Here is a 12,037-nt window from a genome sequence, read left to right as displayed (position 1 = left end):
AATTATGTCAACCTAGATCCTGGCACAACTCACCATTGTAATGGAGGGGATGTTTCAATGAAAAACCTGCATCTTTATATAGTAACTGTTCTTTGAGTCATTTCACATTGAACCATGACAGAATCAATACTACAGAGTTCACCAGTGTACTGTAGTATTGTGAACATGCTGCTGGCTGGCATTCAGATTTCCATTTAATTGTGCTCTTATTTAAAATTCTCCTGCACCTGCAGTAGAGCAAATGAAATCTGCTAGACATTTAGTATGGTTATGAACAAAGAGCACTTTAGATACATGTCAGATAAGTAGTGTAGACCATAAATCAACAGATGAAGATACTATGTGAAAAAATCTGATTCCTGAGGCAAGCAACCCTGAAGATGTTCAACAATGAATTTCTCAGCAATGCAATATCTCCACTGAGGCTGGACAATGGACCATGTCTGCAATGATAGAGGGAAAAGAGAATTTTCTTCAACTTATAATTCTTTTGATTTTTCTAGGGATGAGATTTGCCATCGGTGAAGCATAAAAACAGGGAGAAACGTCAACATCAGGAGTTGCAATGGATTGTCTCATACATCTTTGACAAACGTACACAACAGATCTATTTATATGACAAGAGTGGCTTTTTTGATATTGGTGAATGTTAATGGTGTCTCTGGAATGTTGTCTTTCGAACTGCAGCAATTGAGGCATTCAAACTTCTATGATACAATCTCCCAGCGCCCCAACAGGCTTTTTATATATGTACAGCTGCCTGGAAAGAAAGCCAGCAGAGCCTGGAATCTCCGGGGACTCCTCAGCAAATATTTTTAAAATAAATAATTTACTTTTAGTTCCTACATTTTCCAATCTATTCATTATTTAACTTTTTATTGATAAGAATAAAAGGCTGTTTTGCTGATGCAGTAGCAAAGCAAAGTAAAATGACAGCACAGAAACAGAAACATTCTCTTTTCTTCAGGCTGCTAAATCTACTCTTTGTTTTAAAATAGGTATTACCATTGTTTTTTAAGAGTCAGATTTTCAAAACTAGGCAGCTAAGTTGTGCCTGCAAAATATGAATACCTGTGGGGGCACATGTGCACATACACTGACACATACCCCTACTTGCTTTCAGACCGTGAGAGCTTGAGTGCACAAATGCGTGTTTTGTGTGTTTGCCTGTGTGTGCATATTCTGAGCGCATAAATTAGGCACCTATTTTTGCAAATTGGGTCCTTACGACTCAAAGCTCATAGTGTGCGTTTGGGGAGGAAGGGACCCAGACAGAATCCCTCGGAGAGCACTGGAGCAGCACATGCCATGGCGGAAGAGTAACACTTTACAACAGGAGGACTTGTGGCACCTTAGAGACTAACAAATTTATTAGAGCATAAGCTTTCGTGGACTACAGCCCACTTCACCACGAAAGCTTATGCTCTAATAAATTTGTTAGTCTCTAAGGTGCCACAAGTCCTCCTGTTCTTCTTTTTGCGGATACAGACTAACACGGCTGCTACTCTGAAACTTTACAACAGTGCAATGTGCACCTCCCCACAGACTATACATGGTTCACTAGTTGGTGCAGAAGGGGACCATAGATAGACATTCGACTCCTCTAGTTCTTGAACAACAGTGACCCAAGGATTGAAATGGTGTCTCCTGTTTGCTCAGGAGGGGCTGCCCTGTGAACTGAGGCAGGACCAATCCTATACAACTTGTGGGATTTGACTATTCAGGACCTACATTTTTACAAAGTTTGAACAGCATCCAAAGAAGTTAAAACTACAGATGGGCCTTGTGACAAGTTGACACTCCATCACAGGCTAGAAAGGGTTAAAAGCCAGCTCAATACATCTATTATACCTCTACTGTAATTAATTAGCTGTTTCTCAGCCAGAGGAGTGGGACTAAGAGGGGTCAGGTTATAATTTATTGGACACCTGGGCCCCATAAAAGTCTGAGAGAGTTCAGTCAGGGGAGAGAGAGGAACAGCAGAGGCAGTCAGAGGTGGTGGACACTCGCTTGGGGAGAGCTAAGTTTGGGGTAGGGGGTGCTGAGGAGTGCAGATAGAGGTCCAGGGTGCAGATAGAGCTCAGGCAGTGCCAGGGCTCTGACAGAGGGGCAGGGACTCACCTTGGCCTGGGTGACACAAGTCAGGCTGAGAAAGTGGCATGGTCTGGGCAGCTGTGTGGCCTGGGGTCCCCGCTCCCCCACTCCAGGCAACCCCTTCTCCCCACCCTGGCTGCTGCTTTCAGGCAATTAGCAGCAGCTCCTGTCCCCAAAATGCCACAGCTGCAGCCAACTACCTCTTCCCCACCCAGCCTGGATCCTGCTCCCACCTCAAGGCACCCCCTCTCCCTGGCACTGAGGGGGCTGGGCTGGAAGAGGAGCTGGGTCCAGGCTGCCCTGTCTTTCACCCTTCCTGGGTACAGCAGAAATATTGTGGGGCAGGAAACATGGCTCAGCCCCACAGTATTTCCATTGCAAGGGCACTAACCCCAGTGTCCCCCTAGTTCCACTGCCTCTGGAGAGACTCCTGGGAAGGGGCCTGAGTGAGAGTCTCCAGGAGCATAGACACGACAGGAAAACTCAATCTGAGGGGCCATTGCTCAATACCAGAGCTGGAGAGGAGACTCCAGAGTAGCCCAGAGAGGGAAATGAAGACGAAGCCCAGAGGAACGGCTGATTTGTTGAGACACTTTGGCCCTAGTTTGAACTTGGACACTTAGTTTGAATTTTGTTACCCTGAAAGCGAAAGGGATTTAAACTAGAAGCTTCTCCGCCAGCAGGCTAAACCGTGCACAAAGGCATATGGCCTACAGAGGGCACTAGGGCGAGAATCCCTGCACCGACAAGCTCCAATAATAGGGGGCACTAAGGCAGTGAGTACCACCACTAACAGCCCTGAGAGAACTTGGACTTAGATCTGGATTTCCATGCACACACACCAGGCACATACATACATACAAAGTTCAGCAGGTTTTCATTATAAAGATACCATACTGTGTCCCTACTGCTTTGGGGAAAGGAATTGGGCTCAATCTGATTTCCAATCTCCAGTAATAAGGTTCAAGGATCCCAGAGCTAAAAAGAAAACTTTTCTTCCCAATCTGCCTCTTTGGTAGCTGTTACAAATAGAAAGCAACGGCTTCCTGTGCACTCTGATATACAAGCTTCTTTCTAGCTAGGCGGGCAGGAGCTGGCCGTTATTTCTAACTGCAGCTTGCAACGGCTCAGCACTGCACAATGATCTTTCTTCCTTCCCAAAAAAGGGAAATGTCTAAGTGCCAGGGACTCCTTGCACTCCTCAGCAGCTTAAGGTTACTTCTTTACTCTCTGCACTCACATATATCCAAAGGTGACTGGCAGCTCTGGAAATAACAATAACCCTCTGCTTTGCCCTTATATTACAGACCTGATGATTTTAGCCATGACTTTAAAGGACAGCCACTCTAGCAGGGAGAGGGTGGTCATTCTTTATTATTTATTTATATGATATGCTGTATTATTGCAGTTGAAATAGCCGGCTGTTCGATCCATGGATAAAGCAGCACATGGAATGCAGGGTATTCAGATCTTCTTGGGAGAGGGACTGATCTTCCAGCTAAAGCTCAGGACTGGGAATCAGAACCTAGTTCTCATCTTGACTCTGTCACGGGCTTCCTGTGTCCCCTCAGACACTGAGGGTATGTCTACACTGCAAGAAAATGCCCATGGCTGGCCTGTGTCAACTGACTCTGGCTCATGGAACTTGGGCTGTGGGGCTATAAATTTCAGTGTAGAGGTTCATGTTCGTGGGGTCCCGGAGCCCGGGCTTCAGCCCAAGCATCTACACTGTAGAGCCCTGCAAGCACGCACTGTAGAGCCCTGCAAGCACGAGCCAGCTTGGGTGTTTTGTTGCAGAGTTCACCTACGTTGCAGCATAAGCCCGGGGTTAGTGGGACTCAAGTCAGTGGAGCCTGGGTGAGAAAACCCAGGGCTTGAGCATCTACACTGATTGTAAACCTTAGGTAAAGAATTTTCTAACCTGGAATGGAAACCATGGCTCTGGCGTCCACACTGCAGCGCACAGACCTGAGTCAAACCAGCCGGATCCTAGGCTTCCTAGCATCCTCCCGAAATGTGGCCGCTCTGTGGGAAAACGTGACTATCCACCCTGCGTGTTATAGGAAGTTTGAACAGCCTCCTAATACATCCTGCCGAGCGATCATTTTGGTCTGTGCACTCCCAGCAACTGGAGCCAGCAATATGGAGGAGGTGCCATTTGAAGAATTTCTCTTGTTTGCGCTTTCATTCCTGTGTCAGGAAACAGGCAGAGTTTCCAAGAGATGCTGGTGGACATTTTAGCAGCATTTTCTGACCCACCAAAAGCACCTGATGGAGCAGGAGGAAGAGGACACAGCCATGGCAGACGTGAATTGGTTGACTCTCAGTGTAGCTGCTGATGTCCCCTATGTAGACCACTGCTTCTGGAGCAAGGTCACAAGCACAGACTGGTGGGACCACATCGTCTAGCAGACGTGGGATGACCAGCAGTGGATCCAGAACTTTCGCATTAAGAAAGCTACATTTCTGGAGTTATGTGAGTAGCTTGGCCCAACCCTCCAGCGTAAAGACACCCGCATGAGGGCTGTCATGTTGGTTCAGAAGTGGGTTGCTATAACCATCTGGAAGCTGGCTACCCCGGACTGCTACAGATCCATTGCCAAGCAGTTTGGTGTTGGAAAGTAAACTGTGGTAAAGGGGTAGTGAAGGTTTCTGATGCAATCAGGCATGTGGTTTGGCCCATGTTGGTGGCCATCAAAGATATTCTTGAGGTAATTGCTGGTTTTGAGAGAATGGAGTTTCCAAACTGCACTGGGGCCATTGATGGGACTCCTGTGCTCATAGTTTGCCCTCCTCCAGGAGTACATGAGTACATAAACTGCCGAGGGTACTGTTCCATTGTCATGCAGACCTTAATGGACCACAGAGCCCGATATATGAATGTCAGCATGGACTGTACTGGAAAAGTCCATGATGCCAGGGTTTTTATTGCTGATTGGGAACCTACATTTATGGACAGGCTGGGAAATCATTCCCACCAAATGACATTGTCATAAATGAGTGACTGTCCCCACTGTTAAATTCCCAATTGTCCCCGTTCATGTGTTTACCTTTATTATTTGAAATACACCTTGTATCATGTAATGTAGGCTTTCTTAATCAAATAAAAAGCTTTATTCATAAGCATGTATTAGAAAAGTACAACATTAACCCATTGCCAGGCAGCCCAACTGCCATTACCCCACCAAAACACCAGTAACAATATAGTCTTTTAAAAAATGCATGAACAAATGCAAACAGTGAAACCACGTACTAAACAGAACCCCCCAATTGTTGCATGTCCCCACCCTGCCCCCTATTCTCCTTTTCCTTCCTTCCACATTTGCCATCCACTTGGCACCAGGGAAAGGGGTAGAGGCATCCATGCGGGAGGGGGTAATATGGAAGATTGTATAGGGCACAGGTGCCCTGCCCAGCTGCTCATAGGGCCTGATTGCATGGGCCACCCAGCCATGAAGTTGTCCAACTATTTCTGGACTGCAGCACAAGGAACCACAGAGGGGACTCAGGCAGGCCATGGTGCAGATGCATCTGGAGCTGGTCCTCTTGTGGCCATTAGAGATAGCAGCTGCTCAAACTGTTCTTTCTGCTGAGCTCTGTCATCTTGTTCCCTTGCTGAAATCCTTTTCCTCAAGCTGTGCAGCCAGCCTCAGCCTTTCCTCTTGCCGTAAGTCCCTCGGTCTTTGATACTGGACCTGCTTGTTGGCCCTCTCCAGAACTTCAACGATCAGTTCTTCACAGAAACACTTCCTCTTGGAAAGGTCAATGAAGGTACATTGACCCAGGCTTCTGCTGCAGTGTGCGCATGCCATGGAGGTACTGCAACCTGCAGAGGTCGAGGGGCTTGGAATAGGACAAGACACAGAGGGTTAATGTCTCAAATAGCTCCGTGAACGAGCACAGAAAAAAATCCTTGTGGAATTTCAAGGACATAAAACATTACTTTTTCCAAACTGAACTGTAATACAGCATGAGAGGGATGCTTCAGACCACAGAAGCTCCCTGGACACAGCGGGGTTAATCACAATGAAAGAAGTGCAGAGACAATGGTAAGTTAAAAAATCACAGCTTCTTTTTTTTCTAAAAATTGCAGAACAACTTGGGTTTGGGGGGCAGTTGATGGCCATGATACAAAAGACACCATATTTCAGATATGATGTAAAACTAAGATCATGATGATTTGCCATTAAATATACCAGGGTTCTTTTCAGGTACCTTTTAAGAATAGGGGTTTCATCACAATCCTATTTAGCCAATTGTATTCTGCCTACCTAAAATGACCCCTACAGTGTCACATGAATGAAGTACTGTATTCTCCTTCTCTTATATCTTAAAATGTTGTTGTCAGACAGCTGACATGTTTCACCCAAGACATGGCTGCAACTCTGGTGGGTGAAGAGATCCATGTTTCTAATCTGGATATGTTTGTTAGGATTTGAGATGATGGGTGCTGGATGAATAAAAAAGCTAATATTTTATTTATTATTACTTTGGTCCTTAGGGCTTTCTCATTCAGGCCTATATCATTCATGAAATGCAAATGCAAATACACTATCTCTGTGCTATAGAAATGGGACTTTTGTGTCATTTGGGGCATAATTTCTCCTCGCGCTACTCCCCGAATTCCACTTAGTTGCACCTTGACTTTCATCCCCCTCAGGAATGTGAAGTCCATAGTAATAACTGCATGCAGACAACATTGTTTTCCCTAGATAAGATTATTCCTACCAACAAAAAACGTAAAACATTTAAGAAATGCAGGTGTGTATATATTATAAATTCACGCTGCAAAGGGTAGGAAAATAGATTGTGAAGTCAAATTAATCAGTATTGTATCTTAGCACTTCTTCTTGCTTGGACCTCATTAGGATTGGGACGGGACTATCATGGTGAATGCAAACCTGTGTTCCGCATTTTGTCTACTTTCATTTCACTTTATGCTACTCACAGGGGATGCCACAAGAAAGCAATAGACACATCATCCAAGAAATTTGGTTTAGGCCAGTCTTCACAGAGTGACTGCAGGGCAGAGATGCAGACAGTCAAACATGTTGGAGGAATATAAAATTAGAAGACTGGAGGGTGGACTCCCACACCTTGCTACCAAACATGCCAAACCCATGAAAAAAACACAGACATTGGGATTGTTTGTGGCTTAATTGGCTTGTGAGTTGCTTGTTGGCTAGTTTTTGGCTTGTAGCTTGTTGTAGCTTATTGCAGCTTTTTTTTTATCGGCTCCTGGCAAGCAGGAACAAGGGGGGGCAAGCGGGGGCAAAGGGGGGCAAGCAGGGACAAGGGGGGCAAGCGGGGGCAAAGGGGGGCAAGCAGGGGCAAGGGGCAAGCAGAGGCAAAGTGGGGAGAGAGTCAGGGGTGCACAGTGGGCCCACCACAGTCCCAGACTGCACGCCAGGGGGATCTAGTCACACAGAGCAGTGGTTCTCAAATGTTTTTTTTCGTGGACCACTTGAAAATTGCTGAGGGTCTTGGTGGACCACTTAATGATCTTTCCAAATGTTGTTTGTACCGTTAGCTAAGTATTGTAAAGTGCTTTGGATAAAAACACTGTACATAAAAAAATTAATAATTCACTTTTTTTGTTCTACAAATAAAAGCACACAACTCATATTTTAATATCAGTAGTCTTACCTTTCTAATGCGATGGATATGCCCTCTGTCTCCTGCTGCGGCAGCCCGTGAGCTGGGGCTGAGCAGGAGGGGGGTCTCTCCCTGGCAGCCGCAGCCCTGGAGCTGGGGAAAGTCACCTCTTTCTCTGGCCACCACAGCACTGCACATCCCAAATTCCCCCCCCTCTTTTCACCCCACCGCTCCCTACCACCTACCCCCTATTCCCTCCAAAGCCACCACCTCACCTTACATGTGCATCTTCTCCAGAGTCCAGGCACCTAATTAGTGGAGCCACGCCTGCGTGGTTCCACTAATTAGGTGGGTGGCCCTTCATTCTCTCATGTGTGGCCGCCCAGGTGTGCACCTTAGAGGGAACTATCTGTGGACCATCTCAATGGAGTTCGCGGACCACAGTTTGAGACCCTCTGACATAGACTGTTGGGGTTCTTAGGGATCGGCTTGTTTTGGCCTTGTTTTGAAATGGGATTAGTTTTATGGAGGGAGGGATAGCTCAGTGGTTTGAGCATTGGCCTGCTACACCCTGCGTTGTGAGTTCAATTCTTGAGGGGGCCACTTAGGGATCTGGGGCAAAATCAGTACTTGGTCCTGCTACTGAAGGCAGGGGGCTGGACTCAATGACCTTTCAGGGTCCCTTCCAGTTCTAGGCAATAGGATAGCTCCATTAATTTATCCTGCTTTGAGCAGGGGGTTGGACTAGATGACCTCCTGAGGTCCCTTTCAACCCTGATATTCTATGATTATTGGCTTATTGTGAAAGTCAGGGTGCTTATTTACCAGGTGAAAGTTGGCAACTGTGCTTGCTACCCTCAAGGATTCATCAGTTAGGTGGCTGAACAAGCTAGATATTGACTTGTAACACATAGGAAAGAAGACCATGGTAAAAATTAATTAGGGGAATTTTCTAACCCTGCAAACAAGAGCAGAAACATTACAAGAAATACCAGTAGCAAATGAACCTGTAACTCCCCTAAACAACATGAGATAACATGTTTTCCACTCAATTTAAAAGCAGGAACTCTTTACGGACAGTACTTCCAGGCTATAGACAGACAAAAGAGCTGCAGTGGCCGTTGTATGCGTTCAACTCCAAGTATGCACTTGAAAAAAGTTCTACTTGTGAGGTTAATGTCTAATGAATATTGTAGGAGAACATTCTGACTCTCACTGTATTGAAAGCTGCCTGCAGTACAATAAACAGAGGGAGCCACAAATAGAACTTTTTGTTTTTTAACTGGAAAAAGTTTAATAGGAAAGTACCTCAGCCAGTGAGTTTGAGTCCCAAACCCCTTTTTTGTTTATTGTATCACATTTAATTGACTTGGAGGATAATGCGGAAAGTCAACTTTCTAGGCACGTAGAAGGTAACATGAGGAAGAACAAAAAATGGCAGGAAAAATGCAGATGAAGGCAGGGGGGCTTAATGTACATAATTTAAGCACTTGGGGCGGTGGATGCCACACACAGCTCAGGGCACAGTCATAAAATCCGAGTCTTGAGGCAAAGATTGCTCAGAGGAAGATGTAATAAGCGGAGATATTCTACAATATGCTAACTACTAAAGAGATAGAGCAGTCATAGAAGACATTGGGAATTATAGGACAGAGGAAGGCTAGGAACTGCATCATAGAATTATAAAAATAAGAGCTGGAAAAAACCTACTAGGTCAGCTAGGCTACCCAAACCAGTTATCTAGTTGTGAGGACCCTAGTTAGGGTGACCAGACAGCAAATGTGAAAAATCGGGACGGGTTGGGGGGTAATAGGAGTCTATATAAGAAAAAAACCCAATGATCGGGACTGTCCCTATAAAATCGGGACATCTGGTCACCCTAACCCTAGTACCAAATCCAGCAGCCTTATCCATTGCACTACAGTAATGTACTGAACCACTACCCCTGACTAAGAAGAACAGGAGTACTTGTGGCACCTTACACGTCTGCTACTCTGTACCCCTGACTAACAGCTTAGTGCTTTTGCAGTGTTTCTCAAATGCGGCCACCAGGGCCTTTTCTTGCAGCCACAGCCATCTGGGCTGTGATGTGGGGGTGGGAGGAACCAAAACAGTGGCCCCTCTCCCAGAGCTGCCAGCAGTGGTTGGGTGCTGCCCCCCTCCAGAGACACAAGCTCTGGAGGTGCAGGCAGCTGGTGAATTCCCCTCTTTCCCAGGGGGAGGGGAGGCAGGCTTCGGCCGCGGGGCTTCGGGCTCCATTTACGTGGTGGCAGGCTCGGGTTCCAGGCTCTGACCTCAGGCTCACCACCCCTGCTACTGTCTCTGGGCCCTGCTGCTTCCCTGTCCACCTCCCCATTCAGGACTTAATTCGTCGCAGGGCTTGCCGGGGCTGAGTAAGTCTGCTGTGAAAAGTGGTATTAACAAACATACAAATATCACTTTTCACAGCAGAAGACTTACTAGCTAGCAACTCTTACAAGAAAAAAAAGCGCAACCAAAAAAGCAAAAGAAACAACAACAACAACAACAAGACAAGAACATGCAAAGCGCCTTATTTGTGTTTCTATCCTGTTTAGGTACAGTAAAGAATAGAGACAACAATAAATTATTTTTATTACTGAGTCTGAAAAAAACCCTACAAAAATAAATTACAATGATTTGGACACGGATATGTGCATATTTATTTGTTTTTCCTAAAGTTAATTAATTATTTTAGAAAAAATTGTCAACGTGGCCACCAGCAAGAGTTGGTGGCCGCACTCTGAGGCCACCAAAAAATTTGTTGTGAAAACCCCTGGCTTAAGGCCTACTGACCTGCAGTGGTCACACCTCATGCCCCTGATTAGCTGGACAAAAAGCATTGGGTACCTGGATTGTATAAAGACTCTAACAGGAAGAGGACACTGGCTGACCAATAGACCTGTTGGTTCCTACCTTGCCTGACTCTGCCTTGCCTTCTCGTCTCTCTGACTGGGCCCCTTACATGGGATCTTCTGGCTACTGACCCCTGTCAGAACTCTGACTATTGCCCGTGATGGCCTCTGATACTGATTGACCTCCCAGCTACCCAACACCTGCACACACTTGACCACTGCTCTGGATTGCCCCCTAGTCTGCCTTGGCCACTGGGTATCACAATGGGTCTGTTCCTGCTTTAAGCCCCAATTCAGCAGCCCCATTGTTTACAGTTGATTTAGGCACATGCTTAAGTACCTTGTTGAATCAGGGCATTAAGATGCCCTTCCACAATATTTTCCTCTTACTAGTTCTATAGTTCTTATTACCCTGTTTGTTTCAACTGCTGCTTGTGCCTGTACATTCCATACATTAACTATGCTCTCTCTAAGGAATTCCCCTTAAATGCCTTTAGCGCCTGGACTGTAACTTAAGTGTGTGCCTCTGCTGTTCTCCTGCTGTTCCTGTATTTGACATAAGCTAATAATAGCCTTATAGCATTTATCTTCTCTAGTCCCCTCAGAATTGTGTTTACCTTAATGAGGCCCTCCTACTTTCCAAATAATCCACTGTAGATTTTCCATTCTGTTTGAATGCCAGAGTCTTTGAGCCGTGTTATCATTCTGGTTGCCCTCTGCTGTATGTTTCCCCTTTTTGGCAAGCAATTTGTGTAATAAGTCAATTGGAACAGCACACAGCATTTGACTTCACTAGTTCCTTGCATTGTAGATAAGTTTTTCCAAAGTACATTCAATACTCTTGCTTTCAGCATGGATCACAGAATTGCATTTGCTGTTATTCCCTCCCCTGAAGGGTTAAAAGATGCATTCACCATAGCCACAGACAGTCTATATAATCTCATCATAGATCTTTCATCCAGCCACAGAGACATTATATCCCAAGCATCTCATACTTTAACAGTTCATCACACCAACATTTGGTGGTGGCTTCCGGTATTGAAATATACAGGGATCTGGAGGTACAGTTTGTAACTCCAAGAAACATGTAATGCTGGGGAGAAACAGCCATAAATGAATGATGTGCTATAAACAGGCTTGACAGAATTTCGTGTTTTTTTTATAATGTTGATGGATAACATTGATGTTTATTTAAGCATTTTTTAAATTTTTATTTATGGAAATGTTCACAGATGTGAGAAATTATGGGGGAATCACATAATTATTTAATAATGGTAGACACTGAGATTCAAAAAGTTAAAGCTTTATAAACCATTAAAACACAAAATGTCAATATCACATGCCAAAATATGCAAAATAAATATCCTTAAATCAAGAAATCCTACCCATTTTAAAGCCACATTTCTAAAATAAATAAATAAATAAATAAACTACAATTAAAAAAGAAAACCACAAAACGCAGCCCAAAACAAAGT

At 45.0% G+C, this 12,037-nt stretch overlaps 1 long non-coding RNA gene across 2 annotated transcripts in view; it reads right to left on the bottom strand.

Moving 5' to 3' along the window:
- Positions 1–5,185: 5,185 nt before the first annotated feature.
- Positions 5,186–12,037, bottom strand: part of LOC122174255 (uncharacterized) — a 61,364-nt gene continuing 54,512 nt past the window's right edge. For both annotated transcript variants that reach the window (XR_006175845.2, XR_010597899.1), the window contains one exon: positions 5,186–5,937. This is a non-coding gene — a long non-coding RNA (uncharacterized LOC122174255). The remainder of the gene's footprint in view (positions 5,938–12,037) is intronic.

The sequence above is a fragment of the Chrysemys picta genome, chromosome 1, assembly GCF_011386835.1.
Source record: "Chrysemys picta bellii isolate R12L10 chromosome 1, ASM1138683v2, whole genome shotgun sequence".
In the NCBI taxonomy this organism is placed as follows: domain Eukaryota; kingdom Metazoa; phylum Chordata; order Testudines; family Emydidae; genus Chrysemys; species Chrysemys picta.
The sequence above is the reverse complement of the archived record's forward strand: the minus strand, read 5'-3'. Positions and strand labels throughout refer to the sequence as shown.